Raw genomic sequence first — 17,710 nt, 5'->3', positions numbered from 1 at the left:
GCCCCAAGGGCTTGGATTGGATCGTGAGTAGGCAACTGTGTGACTTAAGGGTACGCTGTCGATTCTTAGCTTTGGAAATTTAAGATAAGCACGATGATCTGCATCGTCTTCTGGGATTTGTCATCGATAGCCAATATTAGCTAAGTGGGATTCAGAGATATTTCATGTAGCTTTCACTTATTCAGTTTCATTGTGTAAATAAACGTGTGTGTGTTCTGCTTGTGCCTGTGCCTGTCTGTGCATGTATAGAGATCAGAGGTTATTGCAAGGTGTTATTCCTCTGTCTCTGTCTACCATATTTCTGAGACAAAGCATCTCAATGAACCTGGAGCTCACTTTTTGGCTGGACTGGCTGGTTAGCAATGTCTGGGAATCCTCCTATCTCTACCTCCACAAGTGCTGAGGACTCAGGTGTGAGCTGCTGTGCCTGACTTTTGCACAGGTGCTAGAGATCCAAACTCAGTCCCCAAACGCCTGTAGCAAGCACTTCGCTCATCTCCCCAGAGCCTATAACTCACTGCTTATCCTGTGTGCAACATACATTGCTTAAAAAAAAAAAAACCCAACAGAAAGAGAATTAATGGTTTTACCATTCTAATTATGTGAAATCTTTCTAGTTCAAACAAATTTGCATGTGCCAAAGACCTGGTATTTGCAGGTGAAGACTGACTCAAAAGTACCCGAGCTGTGCCCTTGGTTGGGCCAAAGCACAGGTATTTCTGCCGGGGCCTCACGGCTCTTCTGGCTGTGTAGAAGAACACACACTTGGATAAGGGGATAACCAGATTAGCGGAAGATGAGCAATGCTCTAAGCAGATGAGCTAGGCCAGCGGCAAGGGGAGGGACAAAGGGAGAGGCAAGGGGAGGGGCTAGTCCAGGGAGAGGGTCTGGATCCTTGGCTGGCTGGCGGTAAGGCAGCTTGTTAAATCAAATGATTTATGAAAAATAGTGGTATGTCCGATTCTGCTGTGTGAATTCCCAACGTGTGTGTGTGTGTGTGTGTGTGTGTGTGTGTGTGTGTGTGACCTATTTTGCCCACTCCTTTTCAGGCAGCTACGATGATAGTGTTTATTTCTCATATTTAACTGGCGGCTTGAAAAAAATTAAAATGCAATTAATGAGATGGGAAGAGTTAAAATTCCATCAATTTCACGAGGGACCTGGGGAGGACTATGGGACCATGGGAGCTAACCTGCCTTGTCTCCAGGGAATGCCCTGGCTGTACTTTCAGACCTGCCTTGCCCAGTAGCATAAGACCCCCAACATTAGCCCTTCCACCCCACCCAAAGTTCTAGTATCTGGATACCAATGCCCAAAAATCACACCAGCAGAACTTCATATTTTCAAATTTCGATCCACTTAAAAATGCAAGTAACTCCAGGAGATACAGTGCAGATAAAGGACCTAAACCTCCCGATTAGAAGGGTTGAGGAATATTGATGGTGATGCCCAGGTGAGGACCGGGTGGTGTGCCCACCATGCTGGGAACAAGTAGGATCAGAGCGTGGGATGAAAGACGCCAAACAAGGGTCACCCCAACACAACCAAACCCAGGATGTCTCTGTAGCGTTCTTCTGAGCCTCAAACCTTTATTTCCTTCCCCAACCTAAGACAACTAGCCTTCCCAAGCTGGCAAGGTTGTGACGGATGCAAATTCTGTTTTGGTGACTTGTCCTGTGGGTATGAGCAGTGTTCTCCCTAAATGAGATGTACTTAGCCACACTCAGCCCTTCACCATCCGCATGGCCCAGGATAAACACACGGAGTCTGTTGTGCATTTTGTGTATATATGATGTTTATGGTGTATATGCGCGTGGGGCGGGGCGTGCTTACCATGTTACATGTATAGAACTCAGAGAATTCTTAGTTGTGAATTCTCATCTCCCACCTTGTCTAAGGCAGGGTCCCCTTGTCTGTCACTGCACACACCAGCTTGGCTGGCCCAGGAGTGTTAAGGGCTCCCCCTTCTTTGCCTCCCATCTTGTCATGGGAGCACTGAGATTGAAGGCTCACGCTATCCTCACACATGTAGAGCAAAAGCTTTATCCACAGAGTTGTTCCTCCAGCTCCTCCTACACCTGAGACAGAGACTCGATGTGTAGCCCCAGCTGGCCTCGAGCTCAAGAAATTGGACGATAGGTGTGTACCCCCAACACTTGCCTTATTTTGCACATTTCAATGTGGAGAGGAAGAGCAGTTAGCAGGCTATCTGTGAAATATAGCGAGGAAAGGTTATAAATCAAGACTCCAAATTTGCTGAGTACCTTCAATGGTGGGCTGAAGGTATAAACCAAGAAATGAGGTAACAGGAAAAAATGTGAGATTCCAAATGGCAGTTCCTAATGACAGGAAGAAGAGACCGGGCTTAGCCGACAACCTCACTTGATGCTATCTCTTTAGAGAGCTGGCAAAAGGGTAGTGAAGAAGGCTGGCTTAAAGTAAGCACTTCACAGAGGAAAGAGCTAATCCTGGCCCAGCTCCTTTCTTATCAACATACCTGCATTGTTTTCCTTTCAATTGCTACGTTTAAAACACAATGTTGCATAGCTGGGCAGGGACCCTCAGCACTCGGAAGCAGAGGCAAAAGGATCTCTGTGAGCCTCAGACCAAATTGGTCTACTTTGTTGGAACCTTAAAAATCAACTTCCGGACTGGATCTTAGCACTCCAAAGGCTTTCAGCTGACAATGGACCATCTTTTTGAGTGTGAGGCTCCGAAAAGAGTCTGAGGCAGGCCTGAGCTACGTAATGAGATCCTGTCTTGAAAAGGAAACATTGATCTAATAAATCAATTGTATGTGTTCTGTGTTTCTTCATATGCTCATCCCCCATGATAGCAACAGTGATACAATTATAATTTTGCGGCTCAAATTTAATTATCTCTTACATTTTCATAAATAGTTTGTGAGTTTTGGCTATGGGCAAATAAATTATGACTGACTGTGACATGGTCAAATGAATTGCATAGTGGAACAAAATAAAAAATTGTTGATATTTTTTTTTAAAAAGAGATGTATTTATTTACTATGTCTGCAATATTCTGCCTGTATGTATGCCTCCACACCAGAAGAGGGCACCAGATCTCATTATACATGGTTACAAACCATCCTGCAGTTGTTGGGAATTGAATCTAGGAACTCTGGAAGAGCAACCAGTGCTCTTAAGTGCCAAGCATCCCTCTAACCCCACCCCCACCCCAACCCCAATTGTTGATTTTAAAATATATAGTTTAATTGTGTGTGTGTGTATGTGTGTGTGTGTGTGTGTGTGTGTGTGTGTGAGAGAGAGAGAGAGAGAGAGAGAGAGAGAGAGAGGAGTAGAGACCAAAAGAGAATGTCAGATCTCCTAGAGCTGGTGTTACAGGTGCCTATGAGCTGCCTGACATGCTGGCAACCTGAACTTTGATCCTTGTAAGAGAAAAAGCCCTTTAAACCCCAAAGCCACTTCTCCAGGCCAACTTCTGACCATTTTAGACATTTGCTTGCATTATCCCATTTCTGCTCCTCTTCACAACCATCTTTAACACCGGCATAGAACTTCTCTTTATCTCCCAGAGGCAGAGTCACCCCAAGGACATAAACATCCAAACTTGGGTGTTCTAGCAATTTCTATGACCATCAGTCAAGTCCCAGTTTCAAAACATACTTTAAACTAACATCTATTCTATTTTCAAAGGTAATGCATAAATGGACCCTATTGTGGACGTAGTTAGCTTCTCAATAGGAGAACGGTGACTGTCCTCTTGTCTATTCCTTACGTTGATGAATGCTTTGTGAATCTTCTATTCATGTCCCGCTAACGTTCAAGTTGTGATATTTTTCCTTCCAGTGCTCATGAGATTTTAATGTAATACTAACAGACCTTCTGTTGTTCTGTTAAGAAATCATTGCCCTGCCCACATCTGCTTCAGTCCTGATAATTGTTTTTGAGATTTGAGTACATTTTACATTTTCCTCCTTAATTCACGCATTGAAAGCCTAGAAATGAGCACTTCTCCTGACTGTATGATGTCTATTCTTTCTTTGGTGCGGTTCTGTTTTTATTCCTAGTACGATTTAATATTGTTTAATATAATGGGGCTTATTTTGATATAAGGTCTACACAATCTAACTTGAAATTTCTTTAACTTTGAGCAAAGTTAAATTTAATGTGAGACCAAAAAAAAAAAAAAAGAGGGGGAGGGGAAAGAGAGAGAAAGAGAGAGGGAGAGGGAGAGGGAGAGAGAGAGAGAGAGAGAGAGAGAGAGAGGGAGGGAGGAAGAGAGAGAGAGAGAGAGAGAGAGAGAGAGAGAGAGAGAGAGAGAGAGAGAAAGAGAGAGAGATTAGGTCACCCCCTTCCTTAACGGCACTGTCAGATGTAATTCATTGTTCCTTAGCTCCAGAGTCACCCTTCAGCACATACCCCATAGCAATGGGCAGACTTCCTTCCTTTTGGTGTTGAAATTTCTCAGTAGAGGACCCTGGTGTGACAGGGAGCAGAGAGGGGCTCCCCAGTTGTTTCTGGGGTGCCACCATTGGTGAGAAAGCAGGAAGGAGGAGACACAGGCTCTGTCCTGGCCAGTGCAGCTAGGCTGGAAGGTTCAGTTGGTCCCCCCACCCCCAGCCCCATGTGTCAGCTCTTTCTTGATCCCCTCCCTGCAGCCCTGGTATTGATGCCCTTCCTGAAGCTGCTGTAGCTCCACGTGCACCAGGGTCCTAAATCCCTCCGCTTCACGTGGCCCCTCCCCAGTTTGTCTTCGGATTAATCGATTCATAGATTAATTGATCCATCAATTGATCTTCTGGAACTGCAACCCTCCCCACAAAAGGGCCGCAGCCCTGGGTGAGCTGCTTCCAGCTGGCTCAGGAACTGCAGGCCAGCTCTGCTCTGCTAAGCAGCGAACTTCCGTTTGAGACATAGGGCTGCAAGGGTGCCCATTTCACGGAGGTCTGTGCAAGCCTTGAGGAAGCTCCTGTTCCAAGTTTGTTTGGCTACTTCTTCCAGATCCAGGATGCCGGGAAGAATTCTTATATCTCATTATCACTTTAAAAAAATGGTTAATTTTAACTAATCTAGATCTTAGTGTAGTTTCTGTGATATAAACATCACAGCCCAGAACATAAATATATGGCTCCTCCCCCGCTTGATCACTAGTTAAGAAAATGCCTTACAGCTAGATCTCATGGAGGCATTTCCTCAACGGAGGCTCCTTTCTCTGTGATAACTCCAGCTTGTGTCAAGTTGACACACAAAACTAGACAGTAAATCTTCTTTTTATTAAAATATATATATGTATATATAGACACATATATTACATGTATACATATACACACACATATATACATATATATACATATATACACACATATATATGTATACACATATACACATATATGTATATACACATATACATATATACACATATATATACACATATAAATGTATACACATATATGTGTATACATACACACATATATATACATATACATATATACACATATAAACGTATATACATATATACACATATGTGTATATACATACACACACATATATACATATATACATATATACATATATACACATATATACATATATACACATATGTGTATACATATATACACACATATATACATGTATATACATATACATAATACACATACTGTGTATATATATATACTGTGTATATATACATATATACACATGCTGTTTATATATGTGTATACTATATATGTGTAGATATATGTATATATGTGTGTATATACACAGACGTATATTTTTAATAAAAAGATGTATTGTCTAGTTTTACATACTTTTTACATACTGTGTATATATACTGTGTATATATAAGTATATATACATACTGTGTATATATATTCTGTGTATATATACATATATACATACTGCTTATATATTTATATACATATGTGTATATATGTATATATTTATATATATGTGTATATGTACATGTGTGTATATATGTATATATTTTTTTTAATAAAAAGATGTACTGTCTAGTTTTATGTGTCAACTTGACACAAGCTGCAGTTATCACAGAGAAAGGAGCCTCCCTTGAGGAAATGCCTCCATGAGATCCAGCTGTAAGGCATTTTCTTAACTAGTGATCAAGGAGGGAGGAGCCAGTCCATTATGAAGTCTTGTGTTCTATAAGAAAGCAAGCAGAGCAAGCCAGGGCAAGCAAGCCAGTAAGACACATCCCTCCATTGCCTCTGCATCAGCTCCTGCCTCCAGGTTCCTATTCTGTGTGAGTTCCTGTCCTGACTTCCTTTGGTAACGAACAGAAACGTAGAAGTGTAAGCTGAATAAACCCTTTCCTCCCCAACTTGCTTCTTGTTCATGATGTTTGTACAGGAATAGAAACCCTGACTGAGACAGAAGGGTAAGAAATCATTTTTTCTTTTTAAAAAAGATTTATATTCTATGTGTGTGAGTGTTTTGCCTCCATGCATGGAGGCCCGAGGAGCATGTTGGATCCCCTTTAACTTGAGTCACAGATATTTGTGAACTGTCTCATGGGTGCTCAGAACTGAAATGGAACCTTCTCTAAGAGCAGCAAATGCTTTTAGCTCTCTCCAGCCCAGGAGCCTTTCTTAAATGGCAATTTAGGCTTTTGGGTGTAGGTTTATTTCACAAAGTTCAGCACCCATTTGTGTGCTCCCATGTGTGGGTGTGCACATGTGTGTGGGTGTGCACATGTGTGTGTGCTGCTGTTGTTGCTTTAACTCAGCAAATTTGGAATAGAGAGAAACACCTTTAACTTGATAAAATCTTTCAGGATGTTAATATCATGCTTGATCTGGAAGCAGATCAGGGGCAAGGAAAGGATGTTCACATCCATTGCCTCTGCATCCGTCTACACTGAAATTCCTAGCAAATACAGTATAGAGAGACTGCAAAGACTCTGAGGTGAGGAGAAGACAGCTGGTTACTGGCAGACAGCACATTTGCATCCCGGGAAAATCTGAGCAGTATACCAAAACTGTGGAATCAGTAAGTGACTCTCACAAGACAGTTAATACAGAAACCTCGGTTATGCTATAGTTTAATGACAGACCATAGAAAGTGAAGCTTAGAAATACCATTTTCACAGGATGAGGCACATCAGTCCCTGAAGGGTAAACCCAGCACTCACTCAGGGTGGAACCACATTTGCATGTTATGGGGGGTGTTGTGACGTTCAGAAACTCACAGATGTCTTTCTTCCGCAGTTAGTTTCTGATTCCATGTGATCCCTGCCAAGAGCCCGGTGGGCATTTCTGAAGAAACTGCATTCTCAAAGTTCATACAAGATCAAAGGAGACAGTTAACGCAGAACCACCTTGAAAGAGAGGAACACCACTGGAGGCTTAGTGTCTGATTTCAAGATTCTGGATGAGGCTACTGTAGTCCAAATTGAATGTTAGTGTCTTAAGAAACAGGTTAGCCAAGCAAAATAGAAATCTAGAAATTTTCCACATATATTCATATAATATATTCATAATCACGAATATATATTCATATATTTATAATCATGACTATATACTCATGATATATCTATAATCATGTGAATATATTCATATATTTATAATCATATGACTATATTTATATATTCTAATCATATGTATATATGTGTATATATTCAACTGAGTTTTATAAAGGTCCTGAGACAGGTTGTCATCATTAGCTTTTGTAAAAGTAACACAAACAGAGATGTGCCTGAAAAGAGGGAATCTCATCTAGGGAGGTCCATCAGATTGGCCTCATGGGCATGCCTGTGGGGCATTTTCTTGATGGCTGATTGGTGTGGGAGGGGCCAACCCACCGTGGGCGGTACCTCTGTGGGTGGGCTTGGGCTGTGTAAGAAAGGTAGCCAAGCAAACTAGGCAATTCTGAAAGCCAGATTGTTCCTCCAGGATCCCTGCTTCAGTCCCTGGCTTTCCCTGATGAGGGTCTGCCACCTGTAAGCCAATAAGCCGGTTCCTCCACAAGTTGCTTTTGATAATGGAGTCAGAAAGCAAACTAAGATACAAGTCGTAAAAACGGTTCTAAATGTATTGGACGGGTAAAGAGTCAATGCCAACCTCTGCCTTACTTACAGAGGGAAATTGATTTGTGATAGGTTGTAGATAGACCTAAACATAAGAGGCGGGTGTGTGTGTGTGTGTGTGTGTGTGTGTGTGTGTGTGTGTGTGTGTGTTGGGGGGGGTGTGGAGAGATAATAGCTCTGTGGTTAAGTGCACTTGTTCTTAGGAGAACCTGAGTTCTGCCCCCCCTCCCCCAGCATTCATGTCATGCTACACATGCCTGCCTATAATTGTAATTCCAAGAAATCCAGCACCCTCTTCTGCCTGTGTTCACACAGTGCATACACAGACAAGCAGGCATGCACATCAACACATCATTGAAAATAAACTTTAGGAAGAATCCATAGTTTTTTATGTAATCAGGCCACTGGAGGAGAAAAACATTCATCAATCTTACCCCACCTGTGAACCCTACAAACCACATAAATAGCCCATCTGTCAAGACATGCGTACCAGCACAATAATGCCTTTCGAGTAACCAACCACTTTGGTATTGGATTTAAGGTCTTCTCCACACTGTCAAACCCATATTAGGCCAGGAACCTGTGGCTAGACAGATGGTAGGCTCGTGGTAGGACCTATCACTATTGCTCTGCTAAATGGACACACCATTAAATTCCTAGTAGATTAGTGAATCTCTGAATTCCAGTCAGAAAAGTGTCCTTTTGTAGATGATAGCCAACATAGAGACTGACAATTGGTGAAGTTACAAATAATGAGACTGAAGAATGCTCAGCCCTAAGTGGGACATCACTGGTGACACACCCCAAGACTGAAAGATCATGAGGGGAGGGGGGCAGGAAGATTGTAAGGGTCAGGGGTGGTGGGTGACTCTGAGTGAACAGTTCTCTGGACACAGTGGGGCAGCTGCACTGTGCAAACTCCAGCTACACAAAAATCCCAGGATGGAGAGGGCAGGTTGACCAGAAGTCCCCATCCCTAGCTGAGGAGCTATTGTGGACTGGTGGCTACTGGGAAAGGGACAGCCAGTTTTGTTTAAGGGTATATGTCCAGGTAGGTCTACCATTCTTTGGTGGATGTCCATGAACTCAGGAGACAGAACGGATTGGACTTTATGGGCTTCAAAAGAGGGCACAAGTTGGGTTGGCAGGCAAGGGAGGATGTATCTGGAGGGGGACGGAGGAGGGGTGGACATGGTCAAAAATACATTGAAATTCTTAGAGAACAGATAACGATGAAGCAAAATGAAAGAAAGCAAACATTTTTGGAAGATTGGAGAAAAAGATGAGAACCTACATAGGATAGAATTTTAAAGTAGTAGGTTTTTCTAACCCAGCTAGCTCCCACATAACTGAGACAGAGGCCTATTATGTTTATTAGCAAGCTTTAAGCACTACGCCGTACTTCTAAGCTATTCTAACCTTCTGTGCTACCTACTTCCCAGCCACATGCCCAGAGATACTTGTAATTAGTCCACAGCCCTGCAGTCATGTTGTCATGGAGAAACCCCTTTGGTAACTCCTCATGCCCAACCTCATGGCCATCTTCTTCTTCCCTTCTTCCTGGACCCTCACCTGCCTCCCAGCCAACTCCTTCTTACTGGCTCTTCTGCCCAGGACCCCTGGCTGGGATGGGAAGTCCAGCTTTCTGTTTGCTCTGCCCAGACATTAGCTGTTCAGCCTTTTATTAACCAGTCAGTGATAACTGGGGAGCCTGCTTTACACCACACTGATATAAGAGATCTCTGGACACGGACGTCAGCGTCTGAACACACAGAGCACACCACAACCCCCAACACCGCAATGCAAGTGTACATTGCTTTTTTTTTTCTTTTGGCTTCAGACATAATTGGATCCACATGATTGGCTGCTCCAAACTCCAGCTGTAGTGACTTCACCATCAGAGACTATGTATATTTTGGGCCGTGAGCCAAAATTAAAATCTTTCTCCACTATGAAAACAAGACTTTACATGCATATAAAAACAAACAATCCCAGAATGTTTGCATGACTTTGGAGTCAGCAGAATTTTCAAAGCACACAAAAAGTTTAATATACCAAGACAATGAACTGTACTTTATATCAAATTAAAAAATAATCTCTCCCTGCCAAAGGATATCATGGGGTAAACAAAGGGGATGCTCTGTGAAATTTCATAGCATGTACTGTATGAAATTATATCAAATATGGTATATATGAAATATATAGCATGTACTCTATAAAGTTATATCAAATATGGTATATTAAGAAATAAATGAGGAGACACTCCGGATCAGAGGAGACCGACCTTGGTTCAGACCTCCAGTGTTGTCTTTTTCTTTGGCCAACTGGTGAGTTTGTAACAAGGTCCACTGATTATAAAACCCTGATAGTGCCAATGGACTGCTTTACATCACGCACTATGGCTAAGTAAGAGAATGACTTTGTTTTTAGAAAAATTCACATTGAAATAATACAGATAAAAGAATATAATTATAACTTTAATATTTTCAAATCCTATTTTTAATGATGGTTCTTTTTTTTTTCCGGAGCTGAGGACCGAACCCAGGGCCTTGCGCTCTACCATTGAGCTAAATTCCCAACCCCGTTAATGATGGTTCTTAAACACTTTAATCTCCCTTTTAGCCCACCACTCACCAGAGGCATGGAAAAAGAAAGGATACAGGGGAAGTGGACCTGTTTAGAAAGGTTCTTTGGAGAACTCCTGTCTGTGTTGTTTAGAAATCGGCAGTTCAGTTCACAGGTCAGCAGGCAGCGGCAGCTCGATCCACTCGCACACACTTCACAGACTCACCAGGTCCGTAGAGTCCGGTTAGCAATGGCAGTGACATGACCTTGCAGAGACAGCCAGGCTTCAGCCTCAACTTGAGTCAGCAGGAGGGACCAGGAGAAACAGCAGAAGTTTTCAGCTCTGCCTCTCTCAGGAAAGCAAAGATCAGCAAAGATGTGAGATCCACAAGCGTTGCACAGCTAGCTGTACCAGCAAGCCAAGCTCTGTCTCTGTCACTCTGTGGAGTCCTATTTGTAGGCCCCAAACACCATGCGTCCTCCATGTGTCTTGCCTCAGCACCCGTCTTACCTCCGCACATGCGCCTTTCTCAGTTGACATCAATCTGCCAATCAGCTCAAGTCCTTCAAAGCGGCAACAAACTGTAGCACACCACCAGAAGTTTTGGGGTGTGTTTCTTTCTATAGTGTCCCGACAAATTGAACTCAACCACGCAACGTAAGGCAGACCAATACATGCATGTCGTTAACAAAGAATCCTTCATCACGTGTCCTTTCATGCGCTTGCTTTAGCAGAGCATCCTCGCTCCTGCATCTCCTTCAGCAAAATGCTCCTTCACGAGTCTGCCTTAGCTTTTCACACCTGTGTCTGCTTTAACAAAAAGTTCCTTCACGTGTTGGCCCCAGCAAAACACCACTCAACAGGCTTTCCAAAGAGCCCTTAAGTTTCCACTTCATATAATCCTATCATTTACTCTGAAATGGTTTGGAGAAAAATGTTGCGCTGTGAATGGTGGCACACATCGGTAATCTCAGAGCATGGGAGGCTGATAACGGCAGACTGCTTCAAGTTCAAAGCCAGCCTGGGCCACATAGCAAGAAGCTCATCTCAAAACGCAAGCAAACAAAAATTACGTGGAGTAACACAGAAGAGACAGGGACAGAGAGGCAATGTGGTAAAACCGAGGTGGAGGTGGTGAAATGGTAACATTCGTGTATTATGAGGAAAGGCAACGTTGTAATTCTTTTGAGTTTTTTTTTTTTCTTCCATTTTCCGGAAAGTCTGGAGCTATTAAAAGGAATGCGTAGATAAGCTCCAATGACAGATAAAATAGTCACACATCTGACAAAGGACTCATTTTTAAAGCACACAAAAATTCCGCATGACGATAACAAAAAACCAAAAACGAAACCAAAACCCAACTCTGTCAACAAGCAGGGAGACTGTTGGAACAGAGACATCTTGTCAAGGAAGATTCAAGGGATGGGGAATCTACGCATGGAAAATACTCAGTGTTATTAGTAGTCAATATCCTAGTAGGAAGGGCGAAATGCAAACCTCATGGTAAGTTACTGGTACACACACTCTAAAGTGACTACAGTGTCCCCAAAGTGACAGATCCGGGTCTGGGAAGCTACGCGGAAACACAGTCACATTAGGGTTGGAAATATAAAAGGGTACAGTTTGGAAACTGGCAACTCCTTTCTCTTTAATATTTTAGACAGCATGCAAAGCGATGCTCGTCAGCGTGACGTTCCTACAAGTCTCAGTTTGTTTTATTCACCCCATTCTCCACAACTCTCCCCGCCCTCCCCGCCTCTTCCCGCCTCTCCCCGCCCTCCCCGCCTCTCCCCGCCCTCCCCGCCTCTCCCCGCCCTCCCCGCCTCTCCCCGCCCTCCCCGCCTCTCCCCGCCTCTCCCCGCCCTCCCCGCCTCTCCCCGCCCTCCCCGCCTCTCCCCGCCCTCCCCGCCCTCCCCGCCTCTCCCCGCCCTCCCCGCCTCTCCCCGCCTCTCCCCGCCCTCCCCGCCTCTCCCCGCCCTCCCCGCCCCTTCCCCGCCTCTCCCCGCCCCTTCCCCGCCCCTTCCCCGCCCTCCCCGCCTCTCCCCGCCCTCCCCGCCCTCCCCGCCCTCCCCGCCTCTCCCCGCCCTCCCCGCCTCTCCCCGCCCTCCCCGCCTCTCCCCGCCCTCCCCGCCCTCCCCGCCTCTCCCCGCCCTCCCCGCCCCTCCCCGCCCCTTCCCCGCCCCTCCCCGCCCCGCCCCGCCCCTCCCGCCCCGCCCCGCCCCTTCCCCGCCCCTCCCCGCCCCGCCCCGCCCCTTTCCGACTCTTCCCAGCACCTTCCTCTCCCATTGTCCCTTCTGCTTTCCTATCTTAACACCCTTTCTTTGTCCTTTCTCCTGGCCCTGACCTCTTCTTCCTCTCTTGTAAGTCCTTCTTATACTTCCATGCTACGTATAATATATATTTCACGTATGTATATATAATGCCTATTTTAATTTTCAGACTATTTTCATTTACTCTTCGGCAAGTTCACACTCTATTCAGTGTGTCCTGGCCGCCCACTCTCGGTTTCATCTCACTTCCCCCAGACACCCCTCGACAAGTCTCTCTCTCAACTTAGTGGTCTTTTGTTTGCTCGTTCGTGTGCTCGGTTTTGGTTATTTGCAATCCGCTTAGTTCGATGACCGCTGCCTGTTAGGATGCTGACCTGTCTCTCCGATGGCCTTGAACTCGTGCAGCGATCGAAGCTGCTGAGGCTTCCTAAGTACACAGCCGAGGAACGTGCAGAAGACAGCGTCTCGCAGCTCTCCTTCCCGCCCTCCGGCTCTTTCAATCTCTCTGCTCCTCGTCCACCATGTTCCCTGAGTTTGGAGGTGCGTATGATATCGTTGTATTTAGGGCTTGAAAGGACAACGTAAGGACCCCATTTGTCTCCATGTAAGGACCAGGCCTGATTTCAGAAAGAAGGCCATAAGGCACCAACTCTGGGAACAGAACATAAAATCCAGAAATGAGGTCATAAAACCCCCCTCTCAAAGAACAGCCTGGGGACAACCACAAGTGGGGAAATACCTTATCTCAGAATGAGCCATCTGGGCTGGGCGGTCCTATTTCATTGTATGGTTCAACATTCATGATATAGGAATGCGGAACACTGACCACATGTGATCCCCTACACCCAGCAATGAAATTTTAATTACCTAATCCTCCTAGAGAGTTCCCCCGGTTCCCTACAAGAAGACCTGTATGCCTTTGTCTGGGGTCGCCATTTCAAGAAATGGTTGACCCCCACATGCTGTATGTTTCTGCAGGATAAACACTCTTTGTCTTTGCGTGCTGAGTCTAGGGTCTTCCTTAGCGATTTTCAGATCCTTACTGGCTGAACACGCAATAGTCACGCACTTTGACCAGCTCTGGTTCTTCTCTTTCCAAAGAGAAAGAGGCTACTCTGATCAAGACTGAGAACCTAACCTATTGGTATAAACATAAGTATTTGGAGACAATTGGGCATCTTGTATATGCAAATTCAAATCTTCATGATAAAAAAATGTAACTTTTGCTTTCTAAACCTGACGTGTTGATCACAGCCCATCTATTTTTCTGCCAGTGTCTTCAGTTTACTCATCTTCACAGCTGAATAAAACGCCATTTTATGTATGTGCCACATTTTCTTTATCCATTCACCCATGGACCTGAGGCTGGCTCCATAGCTTAGCTATTGTGAACAGTGCGGTAATAAATGTGGACGCGAAAGCTCTCAACTGCAGGTTACAAATCCATCTTTGGAGGGAAGTTGGCTTAGTTAGGGTTTTACTGCTATGAAGGGACACCATGACCAAGGCAACTCTTAGAACAGAAAACATTAAATCGGGGCTGGGTTATAGTTTCAGAGGTTTAACCCATCATCAAGGGAAACATGGCAGCATGCAGGCAAACCTGGTGCTGGAGGAGATGAGAGTTCTACATCTTGATCAGCCAAGAGAAGACTCTGATTACACACTGGATCGAACTTGAGCATAGATCTCAAAGCCTAAACCTCCAACAAAGCCACACCTCCTCCAACAAGGCCACACCTCCTCCAAGGCCACACCTCCTCCAACAAGGCCACACCTCCTCCATAAGGTCACACCTCCTAACAGTACCACTCCCTGTGACCAAGCATTGAAACATGAATTTATGGGGTCAAACCTATACAAACTACCACAGAAGTCAAGGCAGGAACTGGAAGCAGCTGGTCACACTGGTCACAGTCAGGAGCAGAGAGGTACAAATGCATACATACCTACTGTGAGAAAGACTCATCACACAATTTAAGATCCCAACAGAGGAAACGGTGCGACCCATATTTAGTCTGGGTCTCCCCACATCAATGAACATAATTGCTACAACTCCTCCCAGAGGTGTTCATTCGCCAAGTTCATCCAGACAATACTTTACTGAAACTTTCTTTCCGGGTGATCCTAAATTGTGTCAAGTTGGCAGAATTTACCATGACACCTGGGTAGCCAGTATGGAGGTCGTTAGCCATGGGTCAGGAGGACACTTTCTAGAGAGAAGGCAACCAACCTTCCTCCATATCTGGTATAATGTGCCGTGACAACATAGGCATGTGGCCAAGGTGAATAGTTAATATTTATACACTTAATATGCTACAAATTACACTTTGTTAAAATTGTATCAGATGTACCTTCAGATTTAAAGTGCCCTGCGTGTGTGCCTGGAAACTGTGAAGGAGGCCAGAAGAAGGGGCTGGATCTTCTGCAGCTGGAGTTACAGATGGTTGTAAGCCCCAACATGGGTGCTAGGAACTGAACCCTAGTCCTTTGGAAGACCCAGTACTCTTAACCACCAAGCCACCTCTCTAGCCCCTACCTCATTTGTATTTTTAAATCATTCCGAGTGCAGCGGGATAAGAAGCTATCTTGAGCGCCCGTGAATTCATCCGGAGACCAGCCTCAGCCTTTCCCCTCTAGGACTCAGGTGCTGGGAGCATGACCGCGTTATAAGAATCACGGCTTCTTTTTCTAATTTAAACCACATTTCTGAAGACCCTTATGTTATAACAATGTCAAGGAACTCAAATTTTAAATCTTAGACGCCTCTACTTCTTTCATAAACCATATCCATTCCTGGGACACATCTCACCCGTCGATCTTCACACTAAATCCCACACCTCCACTTCCACCAGCTGAAGGGCACCCCTGCCCTCTCATAAGCATCCCTCTGACCCATCCAGCAGCCAGCTGCCCCAGGACGTGGCAACACCATCCTCCACTCTTTTCCTTCGCTTCTTTGCTCAGGTATCATTTTCTCCGGGCGGCTTTTTCTCAGTGTCCTGTTCAGGGTCAAACCATCTCGCATCCCACGCGGACTTTCCGCCCTCCCGTCGTACCTCACTTTTCTCCGCAGCACCGTTTCCTATCTGGCTCTGTAACGTAATTCACATCTCTTCTGTAGCCCTACTAATCTGTAAGCACCACAAAGACAGGGACTGTTTCCCCTTTTCCTTTGCCTCCCGGGACCTACAAAGAAGTTGAGTGCGTGGCGGAAGGCGCTCACTGCATTCTCCTTCAGTTTGGCCCCCAGGTTGGATACCCAGCTCAGGAATGCTCAGGAACAGAGGAGGAATCCTTTCCGGATCTGTGGATAATGGAGGCAACACACATCAAAACGCCTTGAACGTCAGCGATTCAGCTTCAGTGTCTGTGAGCGAGCATTGAAGGCAGTCAGATGCACAGGCTCTTTCCTTGTTCCTCAGGGGTTCTTAAACTGTAGGCCGAGATCCTTTGGGGGTTGAATGACCCTTTCTCAGGGTGGCATACCAGATATCCTGCCTGTCAGATTATTTGTATTATGAGATTCATTATAGTAACAAAATCACAGTTATGAAGTAGCAACGAAAATAATTTTATGTTTGGGAGTCACCACACGAGGAGTTGTGTTAAACGGGTCGCAGAATTAGGAAGGTCGAGATGGGGCTGGGGATTTAGCTCAGTGGTAGAGTGCTTACCTAGGAAGCGCAAGGCCCTGGGTTCGGTCCCCAGCTCCGGGGGAAAAAAAAGAACCAAAAAAAAAAAAAAAAAAAAAAAAAAAAAAAGGAAGGTCTTTCAATACAAGATGTAAAAACCCCTGGAGGAGCAGGCTTGACTCACATGACACGATGACCGTGCCCCAGGAATACTTGAAAGCTGCGGGATGAAGGAGAACCTGGATTTGCCTCTTGGTCCCGCAAGAAGACACAGACACCTTGAATTTCTGACTCTAGCAGTGGGTGGGGTTTGTCGGAACACCATCCAAGAAGGGAGTCAGTCCTGTGAGGTGTCTGAGGGCTTGTGAGAAAACTCCAAGAAGTCAAGAGTCTCATGACCTCCATTTCTTAACAGAATTGTTCTTGGATTATGCTTTCACACCCCTCCCAGGTGTGTTGAAAGGAGTGATTTAATTCTGATTATTTATTTATATGCCTTCATGGGAAACCATGGGTTTGCTGCATGCGGCTTGTCTGCCTTGCCTTTGCAATTGTACACTTCACTCGTGTGACTCTTCTTAACCCTCAGAGTATAAACTGTCTGATGCTCTGAATAAAGCTGGCTGTTGCATGAGACTTTAGTCCAGCTCACTAATCCACTCCACTCTCCCGGGTCCCGCTCCACTCTCCACATCCTCTCGGGCGGTGACAGGGCTGAGGAAAGGAAGGAGAGGTTTCTGTGAGACAGGATTAAGATCCTCTGAAATGTCTCATCCGGTTCATTAGTCACAAGACCTAGGCAACATTTAAATCATGCACATGCGTCCCACTTATCTGCAAGTGGACGCAGCACACACATTTGGTCCTGATGTGAGTCAAGGAATAATAGATTTCCGAGGAAACCAAGTGTTTTATATTCCCACGGAGCTCTCTGCGATGTGCTGCTTGTGAAATTTCTGCCTCTATTTGAGCTCTAATTTCTCACCAAGAAGTGAGGGTTTATTGTTTCTGCTTCTCTCTGCCAGTTTTCCCTTGTTCCATCCCTCCCACCCCCTCAGTCTTTATCTTTCCTCCTCCTCTATTTATCTTTCTACCTGCCTGCCTTCTGTCTGTCTGTCTGTCTGTCTGTCTGTCTGTCTGTGTCTTCTCTCCCTGTTCTTCCTAACCCCAGCACCATGGTTTCCATTTGCTCATGGGAACAACAGTATCTCCATCAT

At 45.0% G+C, this 17,710-nt stretch overlaps 1 long non-coding RNA gene across 1 annotated transcript; it reads left to right on the top strand.

Annotated features, from left to right (window-relative positions):
• Nucleotides 1–12,840: 12,840 nt before the first annotated feature.
• Nucleotides 12,841–17,129, top strand: LOC134480357 (uncharacterized). The gene is made up of 2 exons (XR_015629474.1): nucleotides 12,841–13,398; nucleotides 16,100–17,129. It is a non-coding gene; the product is annotated as an uncharacterized LOC134480357 (long non-coding RNA).
• Nucleotides 17,130–17,710: the final 581 nt, after the last annotated feature.

The sequence above is a fragment of the Rattus norvegicus genome, chromosome 9 (genome assembly GCF_021556685.1).
Source record: "Rattus norvegicus strain SHRSP/BbbUtx chromosome 9, alternate assembly SHRSP_T2T, whole genome shotgun sequence".
In the NCBI taxonomy this organism is placed as follows: Eukaryota; Metazoa; Chordata; class Mammalia; order Rodentia; family Muridae; genus Rattus; species Rattus norvegicus.
The sequence above is the reverse complement of the archived record's forward strand: the minus strand, read 5'-3'. Positions and strand labels throughout refer to the sequence as shown.